We start from the raw sequence: 24022 nt of genomic DNA, 5'->3' as shown, positions 1-24022 counted from the left end.
TTCCATAAATCACAAATGTGTATAGGAACATCTTATCATAAGTGTTTCAAAGAAATATGATCAAAATATTACTGTGAAGAGTTATAAGATTATTGGATGTATTTTTCTAGCTGGCAGCATACCCCAAATCAAATAATTTCAGAATTATCAGTGAACCCATGACACTGATATATTTGAATAATCAACTGAAGCTGATCGCAAGCTCCTTCCAAGTGGGTATAGGAAACATTAATGTTCTGTGTAATTGTTCTGTTCTTTTTAAAAAATTATGATAAATCTTCCAGAAGCAAACAGCTAACTTTATCTGTAAAATTACAAATTATATGACATCTAGAGAAGTGATGCTAATTAACTGAATATGTGAAAATACTCATTGATATGAAAGACTCTTAGCAGTGTGTTGGCATGACCAAAAGGACCAACTGAGACCATGTATTCTGGGGAAGACAAGGTCAAGTACTTTGAAGATATTATGAATCTTAGTCATGATGTAATGATTTTATCTTTATGAATTTCTGTGTTACTGAAATATTCTCAAAACGGGACCAGTGGACTCTAGTGACCTATTTCACAAACATTCTTAGATGAGTGCTATCTTAAAGAAATATTTCCTTCTATGTTACCTCCTCTATGAGCTGAATCTTCCCTTTCCTGAAAAGTAAACCATTTTTTTGTCTCTCCTTTCCCTTTTATTTCCTCTGACTATCTTCAGCGCCTCAGTAAAGTCATTTGTTATCCCAACTTTCTTAAATTCAAAGGTTTATTTTAAGTTCTTAGTTCTTATTCCAGAGTTATAAACTTGGACCTCATATTTACTTTTTCTGAGTATATGGTTCCCTACCATTAACTAAATGTTAACTGCCACACATCTATATACTCCATTGAGATCTTTATTCTGAGCTGCAGAGTCACATACCCAGGGGTCAGATGGCTTTACCTACATATCTTTCTGGTAGTTTACTGTTATTTTGTTGAAAACATAACTCTTTTTTTCCCCTTACTTCCCCAATCTACTTCTAAACCTAAGTTCTCTACTTCACCTGTATCATTAGTATCTCAAATTAGACAATCTATTACACTTTATATCAATCTATCCCTTATCCTGCCCGTTATAAATTAGTCACTAACTTCTCATTCTGACTTAGAAATAGCTCTTTGGATGTTGGCTCTTACCCCATTACATCTTGTGGACTGTGTTTTTTTTTGTTTGTTTGTTTTTTTGATCCTTTAGTTTTATTCCACTGCTGTTATCTTAATTAGGTTATCATACTCTTTTATTTGCATTACTGCCATGGATTTCTAATTGGATTCTCTGCCCATTTTTCTTACCTATCCAATTCAATTACTTTTATGATACAGGATGTAGATCAAATGTCACCCATAGTTTAAAGACTTCAAGTAGTTTGGCATTACCTACACTATAAAGTCCAATTTCCTTATCGTGAGAATCAGGTCCTCCACACTTTGAACAGTTTTCCTTTTCAGTGCCACTTGCTGTGGTTCTGCATGTTCAAGTCCCAATTTAAAGAGTTCTCTATGGTGACTTTCCTGATCTCTCCCCGAAGAAAACATCCATTCCCCTTTACTTTGCTTCCACAACTAAAATGAAATACATCAATTATAATCTTTAAATATATAATTATAATACAATACACATTTTTCTTCACAGGAAAAATATGTGCACTGGGTTAGAACTGTTTCGTCAGAGGGGTGCGTCCAACATACAAAACGGTTAAGGAGTATGTGGTGAAAGAAGGAGTAGGAAGTTGATAATTCTATGAGTCAGGAGTTAAGTACTATCTATTTGTAGAAGGTTGCGTACATATATTGTGATGTAAGTATACATTTCTAAACCGGTGGGGGTGAAGAAGGCTACCTCTCAGTACTCATTTTTATATTCTCCCAGAATTCAGTTTTGCCTTTCATGTCATGAAGTATTCACCTTAAGTGTTTGGAGAAAAACAGTGACATACAAAAGAGTTATTTATAAACTTTTCCCTTTCCCATTTGGATTTCCTGGAGTACAGAATGCAACTGTATTCTACTCTTAACAGTAAAACAAATTGGATTTAACTTAAAAAAGTTAAGTTAAAAAAGTTAAGTTAAAAGTAGTCAATCTATAACGTTTCTTCCTTGATTTCATTATCTGGTATCTTTTAGCATTTAGATCTGCAAGACCATTAAAATCATTCACTCCAGACTAGAAAGAACTTGGGGAAACATCTAATACCCAATTATGTTATTTTACACTTCATCAAAATATGAAATGTGGGCTTTGTGAAGCATTCATTAAGCATTCTGTGAATCAAAGAAGTTCAAGACAATAGGAAATTCTCTAATATCATGACCCCATGTCCTTTTCCAGACTCCTTTCTCACCTGATCTTCAGACATGTCTCCCATTGAACCCATGATCTGAAAGTGCCAGGCCCTCCTGCCTCTGTGCCCTGGATTGTGCCATGGCTTCACCTTGTACTTCCAACTTCTACTGGCAAATTATGACTCACAGGGCAATGAATCAGTTGTTTGCTCCAAAACACCCACCAGAGCCAAAAAGTACACAATTAACCACTACACGCAGGTGTCTTAAGAAACATTGTCTTTAAAACCCAAGCCAGTATCTTGCTTTGCCTTCCACCTCAAGTATTCCTTCATCGTAATCATTCTGTGCTTTACCCTTTTATGTTTGTCTCTCTAACCAGTAGATTTCCAGGGCAGAGATTGTGGCTTGAACATTTGGCCTGGAATAAGGGCAGTCAATAATTAATGAACTGAAGTGAAAGAGCCCATAATAACTGTACTTTTGAGACAGATTATTTTTTTCTTTTATTTTCCCATTAAAATGGAATAAAACAGCATTCTTAAAGAAGAAGTTTGATGGGAGGCACTTAACGATTGTGAATTTAATATTAATATTTCTTCATTTCATTATAATATCTGCAGACTCTACTAATATTTCCCTAGGATTTAATTTCCATAGACGTAGTACCTGAAATTGAATTTTTGGTATACTCTGTAAAGGAAGTTGTTTTAGATCTTAAAAGGTTGCTTTTCTCCCTTTGAATTATAAAACATAGCCGAAGTCTTTCATTAAGCTTCTGGTAACAGTGTCCAAAGGAAAACAAAATGCATCTTTATTTCCATTAACAAAATATTCTATACTGAGAAGGTCAAGGTTTTGAGACCCTGCATTTTTGTTTTTTAACACCTTTATTGGAGTATAATTGCTTTACAGTGGTGTGTTAGTTTCTGATTTATAACGGAGTGAATCAGCTATACATATACATATATCCCCATATCTCCTCCCTCTTGCATCTCCCTCCCACCCTCCCTATCCCACCCCTCTAGGTGGTCACAAAGCACCAAGCTGATCTCCCTGTGCTATGCAGCTGCTTCCAACTAACTATCTATTTTACATTTGGTAGTGTATATATGTCCATGCCACTCTCTCACTTGGTCCCAGCTTACCCTTACCCTTCCCCATGTCCTCAAGTCCATTCTCTACATCTGCGTCTTTATTCTTGGCGTGCCCCTAGGGTCTTCAGAACCATTTTTTTTTATACATTCCATATATATGTGTTAGCATATGGTGTTTGTTGTTCTCTTTCTGACTTACTTCACTCTGTATGACACAGTCTAGGCCCATCCACCTCACTACAAATAACTCAATTTCATTTCTTTTTATGGCTGAGTAATATTCCATTGTAAATATGTGTGACATCTTCTTATCCATTCATGTGTCGATGGACACTTAGGTTGCTTCCATGTCCTGGCTATTGTAAATAGAGCTGCAGTGAACATTGTGGTACATGACATTTTTTGAATTATGGTTTTCTCAGGGTATATGCCCAGTAGTGGGATTGCTGGGTCGTATGGTAGTTCTATTTTTAGTTTTTTAAGGAACCTCCATACTGTTCTCGCTAGTGGCTGTATTGATTTGCATTCCCACCAACAGTGCAAGAGTGTTCCCTTTTCTCCACACCCTCTCCAGCATTTATTGTTTGTAGGTTTTTTGATGATGGCCATTCTGACTGGTGTGAGGTGATACCTCATTGTAATTTTGATTTCCATTTCTCTAATGATTAGTGATGTGGAGCATCCTTTCATGTGTTTGTTGGCAGTCTGTATAACTTCTTTGGAGAAATGTCTATTTAGGTCTTCTACCCATTTTTAGATTGGGTTGTTTGTTTTTTTGATATTGAGCTGCATGAGCTGCTGGTAAATAATGGAGATTATTCCTTTGTCGGTTGCTTCATTTGCAAATATTTTCTCCCATTCTGAGGGCTGTCTTTTCGTCTTGTTTATGTTTTCCTTTGCTGTGCAAAAGCTTTAAAGTTTCATTAGGTCCCATTTGTTTATTTTTGTTTTTATTTCCATTTCTCAAGGAGGTGGGTCAAAAAGGATCTTGCTGTGATTGATGTCACAGAGTGTCCTGCCTATGTTTTCCTCTAAGAGTTTTATAGTGTCTGGCCTTACATTTAGGGCTTTAAACCATTTTGCGTTTATTTTTTTATATGGTATTAGAGACTGTTCTAATTTCATTCTTTTACATGTAGCTGACCAGTTTTCCCAGCACCACTTACTGAAGAGGCTGTATTTTCTCCATTGTATATTTTTGCCTCCTTTATCAAAAATAAGGTGATCATATGTGTTTGGGTTTATCTCTGGGCTTTCTATCCTGTTCCATTGACCTATACTTCTGTTTTTGTGCCAGTACCATACTGTCTTGATAATTGTAGCTTTGTAGTATTGTCTGAAGACAGGGAGCCTGATTCCTCCAGCTCTGTTTTCTTTCTCAAGATTACTGTGGCTATTCAGGGTCTTCTGTGTTTCCATACAAATTGTGAAATTTTTTGTTCTAGTTCTGTGAAAAATACCATTGGTAGTTTGGTAGGGATTGCATTGAAGCTGTAGATTGCTTTGGGTAGTATAGTCATTTTCACAATGTTGATTCTTCCAATCCAAGAGCATTGTATATCTCTCCATCTGTTTGTATCATCTTTAATTTCTTTCATCAGGGTCTTATAGTTTTCTGCATAAAGGTCTTTTGTCTCTTTAGTAGGTTTATTCCTAGGTATTTTATTCTTTTTGTTGCAGTGGTAACTGGGAGTGTTTCATTAATTTCTCTTTCAGATTTTTCATCATTAGTGTATAGCAATGCAAGAGATTTCTGTGTATTAATTTTGTAATCTTTTACTTTACCAAATTCATTGATTGGCTCTAGTAGTTTTCTGGTAGCCTCTTTAGGACCCTCTATGTATAATATTGTGTCATCTGCAAACAGTGACAGCTTTTCTTCTTCTTTTTCGATATGGATTCCTTTTTCTTCTCTGATTGCTGTGGCTGAAACTTCCAAAACTATATTGAATAATAGTGATGAGAGTGGACAACCTTGTCGTGTTCCTGATCTTAGTGGCAATGTTTTCAGTTTTTCACCATTGAGAACGATGTTGGTGGTGGGTTTGCCATATATGGTCTTTATTATGTTGAGGTAAGTTCCCTCTATGCCTACTTTCTGGAGAGTTTTTAATCATAAGTAGGTGTTGAAGTTTGTCAGAAGCTTTTTTGCATTTATTGAGATGACCATATGGTTTTTCTCCTTCAATTTGTTAATATGGTGTATCACATTGATTGATTTGCATATATTGAATAATCCTTGCATTCCTGGGATAAACCCCACTTGATCATGGTGTATGATCCTTTTAATGTGCTGTTGGATTCTGTTTGCTAGTATTTTGTTGAGGATTTTTGCATCTATGTTCATCAGAGATATTGGTCCGCAGTTTTCTCTCTTTGTGACATCTTTGTCTGCTTTTGGTATCAGGGTGATGGTGGCCTCATAGAATGAGTTTGGGAGTGTTCCTCACTCTGCTATATTTTGCAAGAGTTTGAGAAGGATAGGTGTTATCTCTTCTCTAAATGTTTGATAGAATTCACCTGTGAAACCCTCTGGTCCTGGACTTTTGTTTGTTGGAAGATTTTTAATCACAGCCTCAGTTTCAGTGCTTGTGATTGGTCTTTTTATATTTTCTATTTCTTCCTGGTTCAGTCTCAGAAGACTGTACTTTTCTAAGAATTTGTCCATTTCTTCCAGGCTGTCCATTTCATTGGCATAAAGTTTCTTGTAGTAATCGCTCATGATCCTTTGTATTTCTGCAGTGTCAGTTGTTACTTCTCCTTTTTCATTTCTAATTCTATTGATTTGAGTCTTCACCCTTTTTTTCTTGATGAGTCTGGCTAATGCTGTATCAATTTTGTTTATCTTCTCAAAGAACCAGCTTTTAGTTTTGTTGAGCTTTGCTATTGTTTCCTTCATTTCTTTTTTATTTATTTCTGACCTGATCTTTATGATTTCTTCCTTCTGCTAACTTTGGGATTTTTTTTGTTCTTTTTTGTCTAATTGCTTTAGGTGTAAGGTTTGGTTGTTTATTTGAGATGTTTCTTGTATCTTGATGTATGATTGTATTGCTATAAACGTCCCTCTTAGAACTGCTTTTGCTGCATCCCAGAGGTTTTGGGTCGTCATGTTTTCAATGTCATTTGTTTCTAAGTATTTTTATTTCCTCTTTGATTTCTTCAGTGATCTCTTGGTTACTAAGTAGAGTATTGTTTGGCCTCTATGTGTTTGTATTTTTTACGGACTTCTTCCTGTAATTGATATCTACTCCCATAGCATTGTGGTCAGAAAAGATACTTGATACAATTTTAATTTTCTTAAAATAACCAAGGTTTGATTTATGACCCAAGATATGATCTATACTGGAGAATGTTCCATGAGCACTTGAGAAGAAAGTGTGTTCTCTTGTTTTTGGGTGAAATGTCCTATAAATATCAATTAAGTCCATCTTGTTTAATGTATCATTTAAAGCTTGTGTTTCCTTATTTATTTTCATTTTGGATGATCTGTCCATTGGTGAAAGTGGGGTGTTATAGTCCCCTACTATGATTGCGTTACTGTCAATTTCTCTTTTTATGGCTGTTCGCATTTGCCTTATGTATTGAGGTGCTCTTATGTTGGGTGCATAAATATTTACACTTGTTATATCTTTTTCTTGGATTGATCCCTTGATCGTTATGTAGTGTCCTTCTTTGTCTCTTGAAACAGTGTTTATTTTAAAGTCTATTTTGTCTGATATGAGAATGCTACTCCAGCTTTCTTTTGATTTCCATTTGCATAGAATAGGTTTTTCCATCCTCTCTTTTTCATTCTGTATGTGTCTCTAGGTCTGAAATGGGTCTCTTGTAGACAGCATATATATGGGTCTTGTTTTTTTATCCATTCAGCCATCCTATGTCTTTTGGTTGGAGCATTCAATCCATTTACATTTAAGGTAATTATTGATATGTGTGTTCCTATTACCATTTTCTTAATTGTTTTGGGTTTGTTATTGTAGGTCTTTTCCTTCTCTTGTGTTTCCTGCCTAGAGAAGTTCCTTTAGCATTTGTTGTAAAGCTGGTTTTGTGGTGCTGAATTCTCTTTGCTTTTGCTTGTCTGTAAAGGTTTAATTTCTCCATGGAATCTGAATGAGATCTTGCTGGGTAGAGTAATCTTGGTTTTAGGTTTTTCCCTTTCAGCACTGTAAATATGTCCTTCCACTCCCTTCTGGTTTGCAGAGTTTCTGCTGAAAGATCAGTTGTTAACCTTATGGGAGTTCCCTTGTATGTTATTTGTTGTTTTTCCCTTGCTGCTTTTAATATTTTTTCTTTGTATTTAATTTTTGATAGTTTGATTAATATGTGTCTTGGCGTCCTTCTACTTGGATTTATCCTGTATGGGACTCTCTGTGCTTGCTGGACTTGATTGACTATTTCCTTTCCCATATTAGGAAAGTTTTCAACTATAATATCTTCAAATATTTTCTCCGTACCTTTCTTTTTCTCTTCTTTTTCTGGAACCCCTATAATTCAAATGTTGGTGCGTTTAATGTTGTCCCAGAGGTCTCTGAGAGTGTCCTCAATTCTTTTCATTATTTTTTTCTTTATTCTGCTCTGCAGTAGTTAATTTCCACTATTTTATCTTCCAGGTTACTTATCCATTCTTCTGCCTCAGTTATTCTGCTATTGATTCTTTCTAGAGCATTTGTAATTTCATTTATTGTGTTTTTCCTCATTGTTTGTTTGGTCTTTTTTTCTTCTATATCCTTGTTAATCATTTCTTTTATTTTCTCCATTCTATTCCCAAGATTTTGGATCATCTTTACTCTCATTTCTCTGAATTCTTTTTCAGGTAGGCTCCCTATTTCCTCTTCATTTGTTTGGTCTGGTGAGTTTTTACCCTGCTCCTTCACCTGCTGTGTGTTTCTCTGTCTTCTCATTTTGCTTCACTTACTGTGTTTGGGGTCTCCTTTTTGCAGGCTTCAGGTTTGTAGTTCCCGTTTTTTTTTGGTGTCTGCCCCCAGTGGGTAAGGTTGGTTCAGTGGTTTGTGTAGGCCTGCTGATGGAGGGGACTGGTGCCTGTGTTCTTGTGGATGAGTTGTCTTTCTGGTGTGCAGGACCACGTCTAGTGGTTTGTTTTGGCATGTCTGTGACCTTATTATGATATTAGGCAGTCTCTCTGCTAATGGGTGGTGTTGTGTTCCTGTCTTGCTAGCTGTTTGGCATAGGGTGTCCAGCAGTGTAGCTTGCTGGTCGTTGAGTGGAGCTGGGTCTTGTCATTGAGATGGAGATCTCTGGGAGATTTTCGCTGTTTGATATTACGTGGAGCTGGGAGATCTCTAGTGGATCAATGTCCTGAACTTTGCTCTCCCACCTGAGAGGCACAGGCCTGACACCTGGCCGGAGCACCAAGACCCTGTCAACCACGTGGCTCAGAAGAAAAGGGAGAAAGATAGAAAGAAATAAAATATAGTTATTAAATAATAAAAAAAATTAAAAATTAAAAAGTAATAAAAAGAGAAAGAAAGAAGATTGCAACCAAACTAAAGAACAAATTCACCAATGATAACAAGCACTAAAAAGTATACTAAAAACAAACAAACAAACAAAAAAAACTGGACAGACAGAACCCTAGGACGTATGATAAAAGCAAAGCTATACAGACTAAATCACACAAAGTCCACCCCCTCAATTTTCAGATGAATTGTCTATTCATGTATTCCACACATGCAGGGTACATCAAGTTGACTGTGGAGATTTAATCCTCTGCTCCTGAGGCTGCTGGGAGAGATTTCCCTTTCTCTTTTTTGTTCGCACAGCTCCTGTGTTCGCACAGGGCGTCTCTTCTTCTCTCAGACAGGACGGGGTTAAAGGAGCCGCTGCTTCTGGGGCTCTGGCTCACTCAGGCTGGAGGGAGGGAGCGGTACGGATGCAGGGTGAGCCTGCGGCGGCAGAGGCTGGTGTGACGTTGCACCAGCCTGAGGCGCCATGTGTTCTCCCAGGGAAGTTGCCCCTGGATCACGGGACCCTGGCAGTGGCGGGCTGCACAGGCTGCCAGAAGGTGCGGCGTGGAGAGTGACCTGTGCTCGCACACAGGCCTCTTGGTGGCGGCAGCAGCAGCCTTAGCGTCTCATGCCAATTTCTGTGGTCCGCACTGATGGCCGTGGCTTGTGCCTGTGTCTGGAGCTCATTTAGCCAGTGCTCTGAATCCCCTCTCCTCACACACCCTGAAACAATGGTCTCTTGCCTCTTCGGCAGGTCCAGACTTTTCCTGGACTCCCTCTCGGCTAGCTGTGGCGCACTAGCCCCCTTCAGGCTGCGTTCACGCAGCCAACCCCAGTCCTCACCCTGGGATTCGACCTCTGTTGCCTGAGCTTCAGCTCGCAGCCCCGCCCGCCCCGGCGGGTGAGCAGACAAGCCTCTCAGGCTGGTGAGTGCCGGTCGGCACTGATCCTTTGTGTGGGAATCTCTCCTCTTTGCCCTCCGCACCTCTGTGGCTGCGCTCTCCTTCGCAGCTCTGAAGCTTCCCCCCTCCGCCACCCTCAGTCTCCGCCTGTGAAGGGCCTTCCTAGTGTGTGGAAACCTTTCCTCCTTCACAGCTCCCGCCCACTGGTGCAGGTCCCGTCCCTATTCTTTTGTCTGTTTTTTCTTTTGCCCTACCCAGGTACATGGGGAGTTTCTTGCCTTTTGGGAGGTCTGACGTCTTCTGCCAGCATTCAGTAGGTGTTCTGTAGGAGCTGTTCCACATGTAGATGTATTTCTAATATATTTGTGGGGAGGAAGTTGACCTCCACGTCTTAGTCCTCTGCCATCTTGAAGGTCTCCTGAGACCCTGCTTTTATCTTTAGCTTTTTTTCCCCTGCACTCATGTCTCACAAATGTTTTACTTGGGTTCTCTTTTTCTGTGTTGCCAGTGTAATCTATATTTTGGGAGCACTTTGCTGCATCCAGTCTACTCCTTTATGTCTCGTGTATTCCATCATCTTCTTTTATACAGAAACACTTCCAGTATTAAGTGTTTGAGCACTACCTCTTATATTTCACTTAAAACATCATGACACTAGAAATCAATTTATTCAGTTGTATACAGAAAATAGGAATTATGCTCATTAGCATATTTGTTCCATTTAGGCAAAAAAATTTGTGTCTCTTGGTTTTGCTTTAAGGACATTTTATTTGAAGTTGTTTTTCAAATGCTTATTCCCTGAAAAATTTTAAAACATTTATTTCTCCAAAGCCATCAGAATGGCTAGTATCTTCACTTTGGCATTTTATCAGTTTTTCTCAGTCATGATAGCAAGCGTTTGTCACTATGGGAAACTATTCTTTTCTACTCTAATTTATTTAGATGGACACAAATGTTTCTTGAATTACCAAAAATATAAGAATTTGCAAAATATAAACGTACACTACTCCCAGAGCTACTTACAATTTTATTACTGAATTAATATCAAAAATAAAAGGTCCTAATTAATAAGAAATTATTGATTATAGTTTTTGTAAGACAAAGTTAGAAAAACTAGGAATTATGAAATATTATTTGAGAGTCACCTATTTTGCAGTGCTCCTCTTGGAGAAATTTTGAGCCATAAGAATTCAATATACAACTTCATTTATAATTAAACTGCTTAAAAAAGAGGACAAAATACTTGAGTACAATATGGATTTATTTCGACACTTGTGTTGAATGTTTAAATATCATCCTAATTTTAAAAATCATAAGTTACTGATTATGGATAAAACCTCTCTGTAAAAGAACCTTGTAATAACAGCATTTTGATCATTTTTCTTATGTATTAATTATTTATGTGTCCTGACATTTTGAGTTTTAGCTTATTTTTGCCCCATATTTAAGTTGTTAAAGTATACATTGCTTTCAAGATTTGGAAACATTAAGGGGGAGGATCTAGGACCTCAGAATGAAGGCAAATGTTAGGAGAGGAGGGCAAAAGTCAAGTCTCCTAATGTCTCCTTCTACTTATGCAGTTCTGAGTTTTTAAGCTTTCCAGCAGTGATTCTGTATATAGCTGCCTTTGGGAGGCTGCTCTGTCTGTGTCTACCGTATAACAAATATATGCTTTTATCTTTCTAAAGTCAAAGTTTGAGGTGTAAAAATTCTAATGTAAACAACCGAGGCTAAATTTTCTTATTTAAGCATACCATAGAATTTTACAAATGGATTTTGCTCAGAACTAGATTGCCTGCTAATTTGATCAATTATGTTATGATACTGGGTTAACAGATGTACAGTCAGTAACAATTTAATAAGTTTCAGGGACAGGTATTGGAAATTAAATGAAGAAGAGGGAACAAACTACTTATTCTTATTAAATTTTAAAACAGTAACTTGTGGCTTTAAATATATTGCAATTCCCTGCAACAAGGTAGTATAAATAAATAGATATGTATACACCTGTAACATTTAACTGTTTTTGTTGTTAGTTTTCCAAATGCAGACAACTACAGTAAAATTCCTACTCTGCAAAATTGACACTACATCCATATTTGCACCTTTTTTTGAGAAGTCTCTGTTATACCAGGTACGTACATAACAGCAATATTGCTCTTTCTTATGTCACTTTTTTGCACTACTCAGTAGCAGCAAGGGAAGGTGACCTTATTTTGTTGAAATGGTTGCTATTGTTTTGGGGTTTGGGAGAGTGTTATTTGGATATCTCCAAATAGCCTCTGAAGACCAATTAGCAAAAGCAAGATATGCATTGTGACTGTCTGTGTTTTAATTAAATGCCTACTTGAGTGTTACTCAGTAGATACAGCTTCCATATATACAAATTGTGTTCATGCTACACTCAAAGAAAAATTACACTTTGCAGAAATCAATTACTAAATACCATCATGTTTTCTTTCAATTGTAAGATGAACCAATTATTCTACTTCACACACTGTAAATATTTTGACCTTTTAAATTGCTCTCTCATAATAATACAGCTTAGTTGGTAGAATGACAAACGAAACAACATATTTTAAGTTGCATGATTTTGCTGTTCCTAGGCAAAAAGATTTAATTTTGAAAATGTGTCAAATCTTCACAAATTGATCTTTACCTTTAACACAATTACAGTGTAAAAAATCCCAATGAGATGCTTGTTTGTTTGTTTGCTTCACTCTTCATTTGGAAACTTGATATAATGATGCAAATTTTCATTTATGAAAGAACAATGAGGAGACATTTGAATCAGAATGGCATGACATTTCTGACCTCATAATTTGGTGACTACATCATAAAACAAAAATAAAGTTTTGTTCTAGTGTAAGTATAGACAGGTCAAAGAGGGGTTAATAATTTTCACAAGACCTAATGTTTAAGAATATTTCATATTTATAATATATAGGTATATTTAGCTAGCCCATAATTATTAACTATGTACCAGGTTCTTTTCATGCTTTCTTCATGCATAAAGTTATTCTCATACCAACCGTGTCAGGTATGCACTGTTTTAATCCCCATTTACAGTTGAGGACACAGACCAAGGGTCTCTGAGGTTTTCCAGGGTCACACAGATAGTAAGGGATATTGCACTGTGTTTCCTAACACTACATACTTAAATATTATGATAAAGGGGACATTTCAAGTCTGTAGTTTAAAAAATGACCAAAGTGTATTTTTTATTTGATTACAGATCATTTGGAAAAACAAAAGTTAAATGCTTACCTGATGGCATGTATAAAGATAGATGCTTAAGATTTAAATACAAAAAAATAAAAACAAAACAAAACAAAACATAGATGGCTATCTTTAAATTTTCTGAGAGAAGCATGGCTTTTATGTTTTGTTTTGTTTTTTTGCGGTTTGAGGGCCTCTCACTGTTGTGGCCTCTCCCGTTGCGGAGCACAGGCTCCGGACGCGCAGGCTCAGCGGCCATGGCTCACGGGCCCAGCCGCTCCGCGGCATGTGGGATCTTCCCGGACCGGGGCACGAACCCGTGTCCCCTGCATCGGTAGGCGGACTCTCAACCACTGCACCACCAGGGGAGCCCGAGAAGCATGCCTTTTAATGTGACACACCATTAATACCTTTAAATTATACAAAGCTCTTACATGTCAGTACAGAATTCTCAGAACAGTTGGCCGAATAGTACACAAAAGACGAAATTTTAATAACCAGTTGAAACCAATAACTAACCAAATTCCAATTAATGAATATTTTTGGTGATAAAAATGGACTTGATGACAGTGAGCCTGTTCTATAATGCTGGTGTGATACAAAGCAGTACGTGTTCTGATAAGGCAATTTGTCATTCTGTGTCAAAAATATTAAAAAAAGTATGAATACTCTTTAAACCATAAATTCTACTTCTAAGGGAGTATTACAAATGCATTTCAAATAACAAAACTCCCAACAGTAGAAACCTGACTTAAACTACTGAACATGACATACCCTATAAAAAACACCTCAGGTAGTCAGAGACTGTTACAAAAGAAGTTTGCTACAGTTAGAATGAAATTATGTCAGCCATTGAAGAGTTTGACTGATTTAATACAGATTTTGTATATTTTTCATGAGTTAGAGCTAAAAATTATTATGCCAGAGAAATATTTTAAAAAATGTTTTGCTGTCTTTAAGTATTAATATACATTTAATATATAAAACATAATAGCATTACTATTTCAAAATATGTAACTACAGTGATTCATAAGTAAAGTAATTCGTATAATGTTTCCTGTATAATTGCCTTTAATAATTTGTCTTCCCCAAATATTAACTTGAACTCACACTCTTAGAAATAAGAATGCTAAAAATCTAGATGAGCGCAACCTGAGAAACACAGCACTTTGTGTTGATACATTAGCATTCATGGAAGACCAACATTCGATCATTTGTGTTTCACCATTTCTGTTACAATTTATCATGTCAATACTCCTTCCCCACACAAGAGTTTTCTCTGATAAGATTTTATGCTTAATAGCACTTATTAGTTGAGGTTCTCCAGAAAAACAGGACCATTAGGATGTATTTTGGTGTTGGGGGAGAGAGAGAGGAAGAGGTTTATTAGAAGGAATTGGCTCATGTGATTATGGAACCTGATGAGTCCCAAAATCTGCAGGATGAGTCATCAAACCTGAGACCGTGTCCAGTGTGAGTCTGAAGGCCTGAAAACCAGGGTAACTGATGGTGTGATTCCAGTTAGAAGGCCTGCAAACTCAAGAACCAGGGAGAGCCTAGTTTCAGCTCAAAAGCAGTCAGGTAGGAGGAATTCTACTCAGGGGAGGGCCAGCCTCTTTGTTCTATTCAGATCTTAAACTGATTGGATGGCACCTACCACACCCATTAGGGAGAACAGTCTGCTTTACTCAGTCTACATATTTAAATGTTAATCTCATCCAGAAACCCCCTCAAAAAAATACCCAGCACAATGTTTGACCAAATATCTGGGTACCTCATGGCTCAGTCAAGTTGACACATAAAATTGACCATCTCATAAAAGAATGTGAGAGTGTGTGTGTCTCTGTGTGTGTGTCTATATATATATATATGGAATGCTATATAATATTGTATATAAATGTCCTTTTAAATTGGGCAATAGGTCCTAAATATGTCCATCAGTATACTTTTGTTAATTAATTTGAGCAGCCTTCTATGTTGGTTTGATACGTCCTTCATCTGAATGTCAACAGTAGAAAATGGAGACTTCCTGAGTAGAGAAATTTCTTCAAGTTACCTGCTTTGGTTATCCTCTATAGAAGAGTAATCCATTTCTCATCTACATTTCCTTGAAGACATTTCCACAGGCTTTCTGAAGATTAGGCCCACTCTGATTCTTTATCAGCTTGCTTTCTTAGAACAAGCCATGTGGACCCATGTTGCTTTTCTTCTCATTACTATTTTACTTGGGTTTCCTTGTTCTTTAAGACAGAAGGTTGAGCCCACTCAGACCCATCAGGACCTTGATACACAGAAGATAACCTCCTTGTTTTTACTACTGTTATTGTTGTTATTGGTAAGATTCCTAAAGCATTTTACTCAAAATAAGGGCATCTGTGTAGAGGTCTTTATGGTTGACTTCTCGATATCCATTTCATCCTAGGTCATGGTAAGCCCATGCATCTGTTGGGTCAAACATTCAGCAATACACCAGACTAGCCAGTGTAGTGTAGAAGAAAGAGTGCTGAGAGAGCTCCTGGGAAAGGGTCACTGCTCCTGTCAAGGAGGTACATAAGCATGTTGTTCCATTCTTCCTCTGAACATTACCATATCTGTATGTTACTTTTATTTATATCTGCTGGAGCCATATTTATAACACCAGGGGAGGCCAGCTCAAAGCAAAGTCTTTTCACATTGAGCATGAGACACTGGAGGATGAAAGGTAGTCTATGATTAAACTGCTGCATCACGCAATTCTGGAACCCACTCTACCTCTAGACATCATGCTTAGAAATACAAACAAACAAAAATTCTTATTGTTTAAGCCAGTTTGATTTGAAACTTTCAGATATTTGCCACTGCTAAATGATATAACGCTAATAATAAAAATAGCAAATATTCAGGATAACCTACTTGTTTCATTAAAAGTGCAACTTATATCTCTAGAATTATATATGTTTAATAATATAGAAGCAAAGTCCCTATAAATATTGCTACAGATTTTCAAAGTGTAAACAACTCTTGGACCTATTCTTGGGTATGTTTCATGAAAACTTTTTTTTCATTGAAAATCATGTAGAGATTTTCCTTGAAGTGGGCTTACTTTTTAGCAAGATCATACAATAGAAGGAAAACAATGGATGCCGCCTACTTTCAAACAGATAATTCACTTTTCTCAGAAACTTTCAGACTAAATACACTTGAGTTATGCTAGACATTAGTTTCAAAGATTTTCTAAAAATTTCTTCTACATAACCATGATGTCATATTGTGGAAGATTTTCAAATTAGAGTGGAGAAAGCACTTGATCCCTTATTATTTCTAAAGTATACCATAGTTATATTTTGCTTTTATAAATACAGATGTTTAATAATATAGCACTGTTTATTTAATACAGTATTTTTCAAGACAGATTTTCTTTCTTGCAATAGCTCTCAGATACTTCATGTAAGAGACCAAAGTTCCATGGATAATACTATCTTAGCATATTGAAATTTGTTAACATGCAAGAGTTTTTTGAATCACAAAGCTGTTTAGCTAAACCCAATCATCTCCTCCCCAACTCTAAGGAAGCCAAGTATTAAAACAACTGCAGAAGAAATCAATAATGAATTCCATAAAATACATAATTCTGTTTGTCATATCTTTGCTCCACATCCCGAATATATCAACCCTAAAAATACTTGTAACAATTTATCTGGAGAAGCCATTTTACTGAATCCATGCATATTATATAAATATTATGTTTGTATATTTACATGTTGGCCAAAAATAAGCAGTCAAATTAGTGGAGAATATTTCTATTCATATAAATATTATTTTAATCTCACTTTGAAAATTTCAACTATAACCAATGCCTTATGTGGTTTTTCATATCTGGTTTAGATACCATGCTGTGCCTCTTTAAGTTTCAAGGAAACCTACTAGCTAGCTTATCGTAACCATCAAGTAAATATTTAACGATGACTTCTAATAATCACTACCATAAGCAGAATGAGAATCAAAAGCAGTAGCCTCTTGAAAAACTCACCCTAAGACATAACTGGAATTGAGTTTCTTATACTTAATGAATATGTAAGTAGAGAGGGCTGAAACATTCAGCATAACTGCATGATTGTGTGTATATAAAAGAACAACATTCTGATCATGTGGGAAACAAGGTTAATGCTGAACAAATTAGTGAAGTAATTCAAGCAAAGAAAATCCCCTCTAAGAATAGCTGAATGACATCCATGGTATATAAATAAATGGTATAAAATTAAGGAAACAGGGAGCTTCCCTGGTGGTGCAGTGGTTGGGAGTCCGCCTGCCGATGTGGGGGACGTGGGTTCGTGCCCCGGTCCGGGAAGATGCCACATGCCGCGGAGCAGCTGGGCCCGTGAGCCATAGCCGCTGGGCCTGCGCATCCGGAGCCTGTGCTCCGCAGCAGGAGAGGCCACGGCCGTGAGAGGCCCGCGTACCGCAAAAAAAAAAAAAAAAAAAAAAAAAAAAATTAAGGAAACAGGAGCTTCTCTTTCTGAGAGATACAGTGTTAGTTCAGTTTCCAAATAGGTAATGTTACACTGCAATGTAAAGAATCTTCATATAAATAAGAGTATTGTGTTTCTTATTAGAGACTGGAAAGAATATGAATATTAATTATATATGAACCTATTGCTGTTTTCCTAATAGCACATTATTTAATATTCTAATTGAGAAATCAAAAATTTCATTTAAATTTGACATCTTAAAATATGTTAATCCATGGTAAAAAAAAAAATCTAATTTAATGCCATTTATTCCTCCCTACGTCAAGCAAGGTCTAGTGGCATAATGTACCCCTAGTTTACATATTTGGAAGCTAAGGTCTAAGGAATTTGCCTCAGGTCTCAGAGCAAGTAAGTTTCAGAATCAGGTTTGGAAATTAAGTGTACATGATTCATTTTACTAGTTCACACAAATATTAAAATAGTAAGGGGGGCAAAGAAGTTTCAGGTTTTTATCTTTGGAACTTAATAAATGCAATTTGAGATGACAACCACTTGAATTTGTAGTTTGTACAATATTAATTATATCCCTTGAAATAGAATAACTTCAGTTGAGTATTAAAAATGTTTCCTCCTAAAATAGTTTTCCATATAAAAATGGAAAAAAGTAAATCATGTGTGTAATAATTTATACTCTAAAGCTATTATGGATCTTCAATTTTCAAGGGTCTGACTGAACATATGTTTAGTTATTCTCCCCCACAAAACACTGTTGAAGCATCAAAAAAAAAAAAAGATTTCAAAATACAACAAATTAAAAAAACCCTGAGAATCGCAAGCAAGAAAAGCAGCTAAAATCATTGATGCATTCATTTGATGGATTTCATGAAGACAGAATGTAGGGAGAACCACACTGATGGACATGTAGGGGCAAAGGACATCACTCAGAGCATTTACAAGAGAAGACTCTTCTATAGGCAAGAGCTATTTTTCATTGTAGGAAAAATCCTGGAGCAGATAATTATGGATGTCTAAACTAGGAAGAGGACAGAGGTAAAAGTGATTTTCTAAAAGTTTTTGGAACAGCTTTTGCACAATATTCCTCTACACATCTATCCCTGCCTTCCACGACACTCTACCCAACGTGTGCAACAGAATATATTGCTTCAGGTGAACTGGGAAAATACTTTCTTAATAAATTGATAAACCTGCATGGAAGAAAGGAAGGCTTCCAAATTGGAGGTTATATTTTGATAGTATAAACTTTATTTAAAATGAGAGAGGACAGCATGCCTTTCCGACTCCACTTTGTTTAGATACTCCAAAGTAGAGCCACTAAAATGGCATGCATCATCAACATAAAAGCCTGGCTGTCAGCCCTGTTCATCAGTGACGAAAGGCAATGGTGATAGATTAAAATGATCACAAATATATATTTCTTCATTAATATAATTATGGAATTAAGGTTTATCGAACAGTTGAAAAAATTCAGCACTAAGAAATGATAATGAAGAGAGTAAAAACCAAATCTGATCCCTTAGGAAATAATAAATGCAAACAGGAAAAAAGGATCTTAAAAAGATTTGAATAAGTGAGATGAGAGAAGGTATCTAGCAATGAAATAAGCATAGGCTATATTGGGACAAGGGAATCAGGGAAAAAATAACAGTTATTAGAAATTTAGAGATATATAGAGACATCTAGCTATAGATATAGATATACTTAGGTGTAAATATATAGATAAAGATATTAGGTAGGTAGATGATAGATAGGTAGATATAGATAGATAGGTAGATAGATAGATAGATGGATGTGGTTGCCGAAATTAAAAGTAAAATTAAGCAAGAACTTTTAAAGGAAAAAGAAATCTTAAAAACCAAAGACTAACCCAACCCCAAGAAGGACAAGTGAAAATAAAATTCTTCAAAGGGTTACATTTCTTTGAAAGTTCAGAATACACTCAAAAATTGCACACAGGCCTTAAAGTAGGAGAGGAGGTATTCTGGGGAATTCAGCTCATGAAAATTATTTTAGTTGTTAATTTATTTTAAGACTTAAATCTTTAGTCAATTTGCTTTGTAAACTTTTATAATAGTCTGTTATCATTTATTCAAAAGATACATACAAACAAAACTTGGAAACCTTAATGAGTTTCTGATGCTCAGAGACATCTTTGGAAGAGGTGGTATTTTCACATATTCAGGAATTAAAGTCTCTTATTTTTGCATTTTTGAGTCTCTCTAAGTCACTAGTATGCCAACCACTGTCTTGCAGTAATACCTCTTCAGTCACTTCTGAAAAGCTGCTAGGAAAATCATATCTAACTTTTAAACGATAGACTTGAAAAATCAGCTTCTGCAATGTCAACTCACTCTAGGAGTAAGAAGAAAAGCGTGGCTACATGCCAGTATTACACAGCCATTTTGATAATATTGAAAGAGCCATGTATCAATTTAACGTTTTTATTTTTCAATTAACAAATAAAATGATATAATATCACCGATCTCTGACCTAATCTCATCATTGGATTCCAACTGCTCCTTGGGTGTATTTGCATATATGTAGGTTTTCTTTAATTTATTTCAATACTGTTTTGTAGTTTTTAGGGTATAAGTTTTATATTTCTTTTGTTAAAACCATTTCTAGGTGAAGTATTTTATTCCTTTTGATGATATTGTAAAGGGAATTGTTTTCTTAGTTTCATTTTCGGCTTGTTCATTGCTATTGTATAGAGATACAGTAAATATCTGTACCATGATATTGTATCCATCAACCTTGCTGAACTCATTTAACATTTTCTATATACAAATCATGTCATCTGTAGACACAGTTATAATTCTTCCTTTCCAATCTGGTAGCAGTTTAGTTCATTTTCTTTCCTAGTTGCCCTGGCTAGAACCTCCGTGAGTAGCATTGATGATAGTAAATATACTTGACTTATTCCTGAATTTAGGGTGAGGGCATTTAGTTTTTCAATGTTAAGTATGATGTTAGCTGGGTTGTTATCAGGTTGAGGAAGTTCTCTTCTATACCTGTTTGTTGAGTGTTTTTATCATAAATGAGTGTTGAATTTTGTCAACTGCTCTAACCTATATCTACTGAGAAGATTGTGTCATGATCTCTTAATATATTATAAATAATTGCTTTTAAGATGTTAACCTGTCTTGAATTCCAAGTGGGATAAATCCCACTCGGTCATGATGGATAATTGTTTTTAAAAAGTAATTTGAAAGATTTAGTTAGCTAGTATTTTGCTGAGAATTTTTGTGTCTATATTCCCTAGAGATTTTGGTCTGTAGTTTTTTTTTTTTTTCTTATGATGTGTTTCTCAAATTTTGCTATTGAGGTAATACTAGCCATATAGAATGAATGGAAAATTTTCTCTTTGTTTCTATCTTTCCGAAGGGTTTGTAAAGAATTGGTGTTGATTTTCTTTCAAGTTTTTGTTAGAATTCACCAGTGAAGCTATCTGCACGTGGGCTTAATTTGTGCAAAGTTTTTAAATTACTAAATAAAACTTGTAATTTGTTATAGGTCTTTTTAGATTTTCTACTTCTTTTTCTGTTATTGTAGTCTGGTAGTTTTTGTTTTTCTTGAAACTTGTCTGTTTAATCGACGTTATCCAATGTGTTAGCATACAGTTGTTCATAATACTTTCTCATATTTGCTTTATTCTTGCAAGTAGTAGTGTCTCCTCTTTCACTCCTGATTTTAGTAATTAGAGTCTTCTCTCATTTTATTTTTGCTCAATCTATTTAAATTATTTTTCAATTTTGTTTATCTTTGCAAAAAAACAACTTTTTTTTTGTTGAGGTTCTCTGGTTTTTTCTAGTCTCAATTTTATAGATTTCCTCTCTAAACATGTTATTCCCTTCCTTATGCCTGCTTAGGTTTAGTTTGTTCATTTCTCTACTGTCTTAACAGGAAGTTTAGATTATTGATTTGAGATGTTTCACCTCTTTTAATGTAATCTTTTATAGCTATGAATTTCCATTAAGCAGTAGTGTGACTCATAGGTTTTGGTATACGTGTCTTCATTTTCATTTTTATCAAACTCTTTTTTCATTTTCCTTACTATATCTTTTTTGACCTGTTGATTTTTTTAGGATAGTTTTGTTAAATTTCAACATATTTGTTAATTTTCCAAATTTCTTTCTATTACTGATTTCTAATTTCATTCTAATGTGGTCAGAAAACATACTTTCTATTATTCCAATCTTCTTATATGTTGAAGTATGGTTTATGCTCTATCCTGAAGAATATTTCATGTATAATTAAGAAGAATGTATATTCTCCTGCTATTGGGTGGAGTATTTTCTAGATATCTGTAGGTTTAGTTAGTTTTTAGTGTTACCCAAATCTTCTATTTCCTTATTTATCTACTGTATAATTCTTTTACATGTTGTTGTGGAGTTTTGAATTCTCATTAGGTATATACATATTTGTAATTGATGTAGATTATTGATATATTGACTATTTTTCATCACAAAAATCCATTTTATCTCTAGCAACAGTTATTTTAAAGTCTAAATTGTCTGATACTGGTATTGCCCTATAGCTTTCTTATGGTTGCTCTTTTCATGACATGTGTTTTTCCACTCTTTTACTTTTAACCTATGTGTATCTTTGAATCTTGATTGTGTCTGCAGACAGCATATGTTTCTTTAATCCAGTCAACTCTAACTTTTAATTGTATTGCTTAATCCATTTACATTTAATGTTATTATTGATATACTTGGATTTACATCCGCCATTTTATTTTTTCTTTATGTCCCTGGTCCTTTTGTTCATCTGTTTCTCCTTAATGCTTTCTTTTTTTAATTGTCAAGATTTTCTGGTGTGTCATTTAATTCTTCCAATGATTTTTCACTTCTATATTTTTGAGTCATTTACTTACTGCAGAGCTTACCATACATATCTTAACTGATCAGAATTTACTTCAGATTTATTCCCATGAGAATAGATACTTCTCTGTATTTTTATTCCATATTCACAATTTTTATGTTATTAGTGTTATGGAAATTGTATCTATATAGCTTGAAACTCAGGAATACATTATTATAATTGTAACTTTGTATAATTGTATATCTTTTTTAAAAGCTGAGAAAAAGAAAGAAGATCAATGAATTATTTTACAGGATTTATTGTATTAACCTTCTTATTTACCACTTTTAGTTCTCTTCATTAGTTCCTGTGAATTTGAGTTACCATCTGGTGTTATTTCCTTACTCCAAAACAGCTTTGCTTTTACCTGTCTACTTTGTGCTCTTACTGTCAGATATTGTACCTCTCTATATATTATAGTCCCAATAGTGCATTTATATGTACATTGTTTTATGTAATTGCTTTTTAATCAATTAGGACAAGAAAGAAGAAATAAGCATGTATACTATCTTTTATGATTACATAATCACTTGTTTAATTGCTTTCTCTTATCAAATCTCTGTGCCTCTGCTCCAGAGATGGGTGGGGGTAGTGGCATCCTCTTCTGGGAATGACAACCCTGCTTTATGAGCAAGAAGCTGGGTGGGGCAGGCGGCTCTGGTGGTCTTTTCTTGGCTCTCTCTGTAGAAAGTAAATGTCATTCTACAGTGAGTTGGAAAGAGGTCCTTCAGGGCCACAGTATTAGCAACCTGTTGGCTTCAGGGCAGAGCTTTCACCCTACAAATTGGGGCTGGATAAAAGAAGAGATCCCAGACCTCTCAACTACTCTTGCCTAGAATAGAGCCTCTGGTAAGAAATGGCGGTGTCCTGCCCCTCCTTCGGGAGGTTCTGTAGCCCTGACTGAAAGCCAGGGGAAGAGGAAGACTGTGTCTTTGGCTTCACAAACACAAAAAGGAGCTTCCGTTTTACTAAAGTGGGGATCAGGGAGGGGGTGGAGCAGGTCTTGGCTTAAATGCCATAGACTGGCTGTTTTTACACAGATTTAGTAGACATTCTTGAATAATTTTTTTCACTTCATATATGCTTCTAGGAAATTTTCCAGAGATTTTATTATATTTTAATATTTTTTCACCAGTTATGGTTGTTTTGCTGGGGTGAGGGTCCGCAGAGTTCTTCAGATGACTCTTCTGGCAGTTTGCATCATATTTCTATACTTAGATGGGCATACAAAGTCGTATACTTGTTTCATCATATGTTTTTGTTTTTGCTGTTCAGAAATACTAAGACTATTATTGTTTTCTTTTAAAACATCTATTTATAAAGTGATAAATTATGTTCTTAAATGAAATATTTGTCCAGGAAAAAAAAGTGGGAAATGGCTTTTGATACAGATTTTAAGTGGTATTATGGGTCTCAATTCTTTTTTTTTGAATTTAAGAGAAAATAAATTTAAGTTCAAACAAAATGTAGTAAATATATTTCATTTTAGTCAAAAATCAGTAGGTCCTAAAGAATGCTTTATTTTTCCTTTTTTACACATTAAATCTGCAATGCTTTTTATGAAAGTGATTGTAAAATAAAATTACACATGAAAATTCTTTTAAACCAAACCAACATAACTGTATTATACTTTTTCTTTATTGACATTTGATCTCTCATTTTAATCTTGATTTCTTCCTTAACATATATATATG

This window comes from Delphinapterus leucas, chromosome 3 (genome assembly GCF_059928025.1).
Source record: "Delphinapterus leucas isolate spDelLeu-1000000601 "Yukka" chromosome 3, BTC_Dleu_Yukka2, whole genome shotgun sequence".
NCBI classification, from domain to species: Eukaryota; Metazoa; Chordata; class Mammalia; order Artiodactyla; family Monodontidae; genus Delphinapterus; species Delphinapterus leucas.
The sequence above is the reverse complement of the archived record's forward strand: the minus strand, read 5'-3'. Positions refer to the sequence as shown.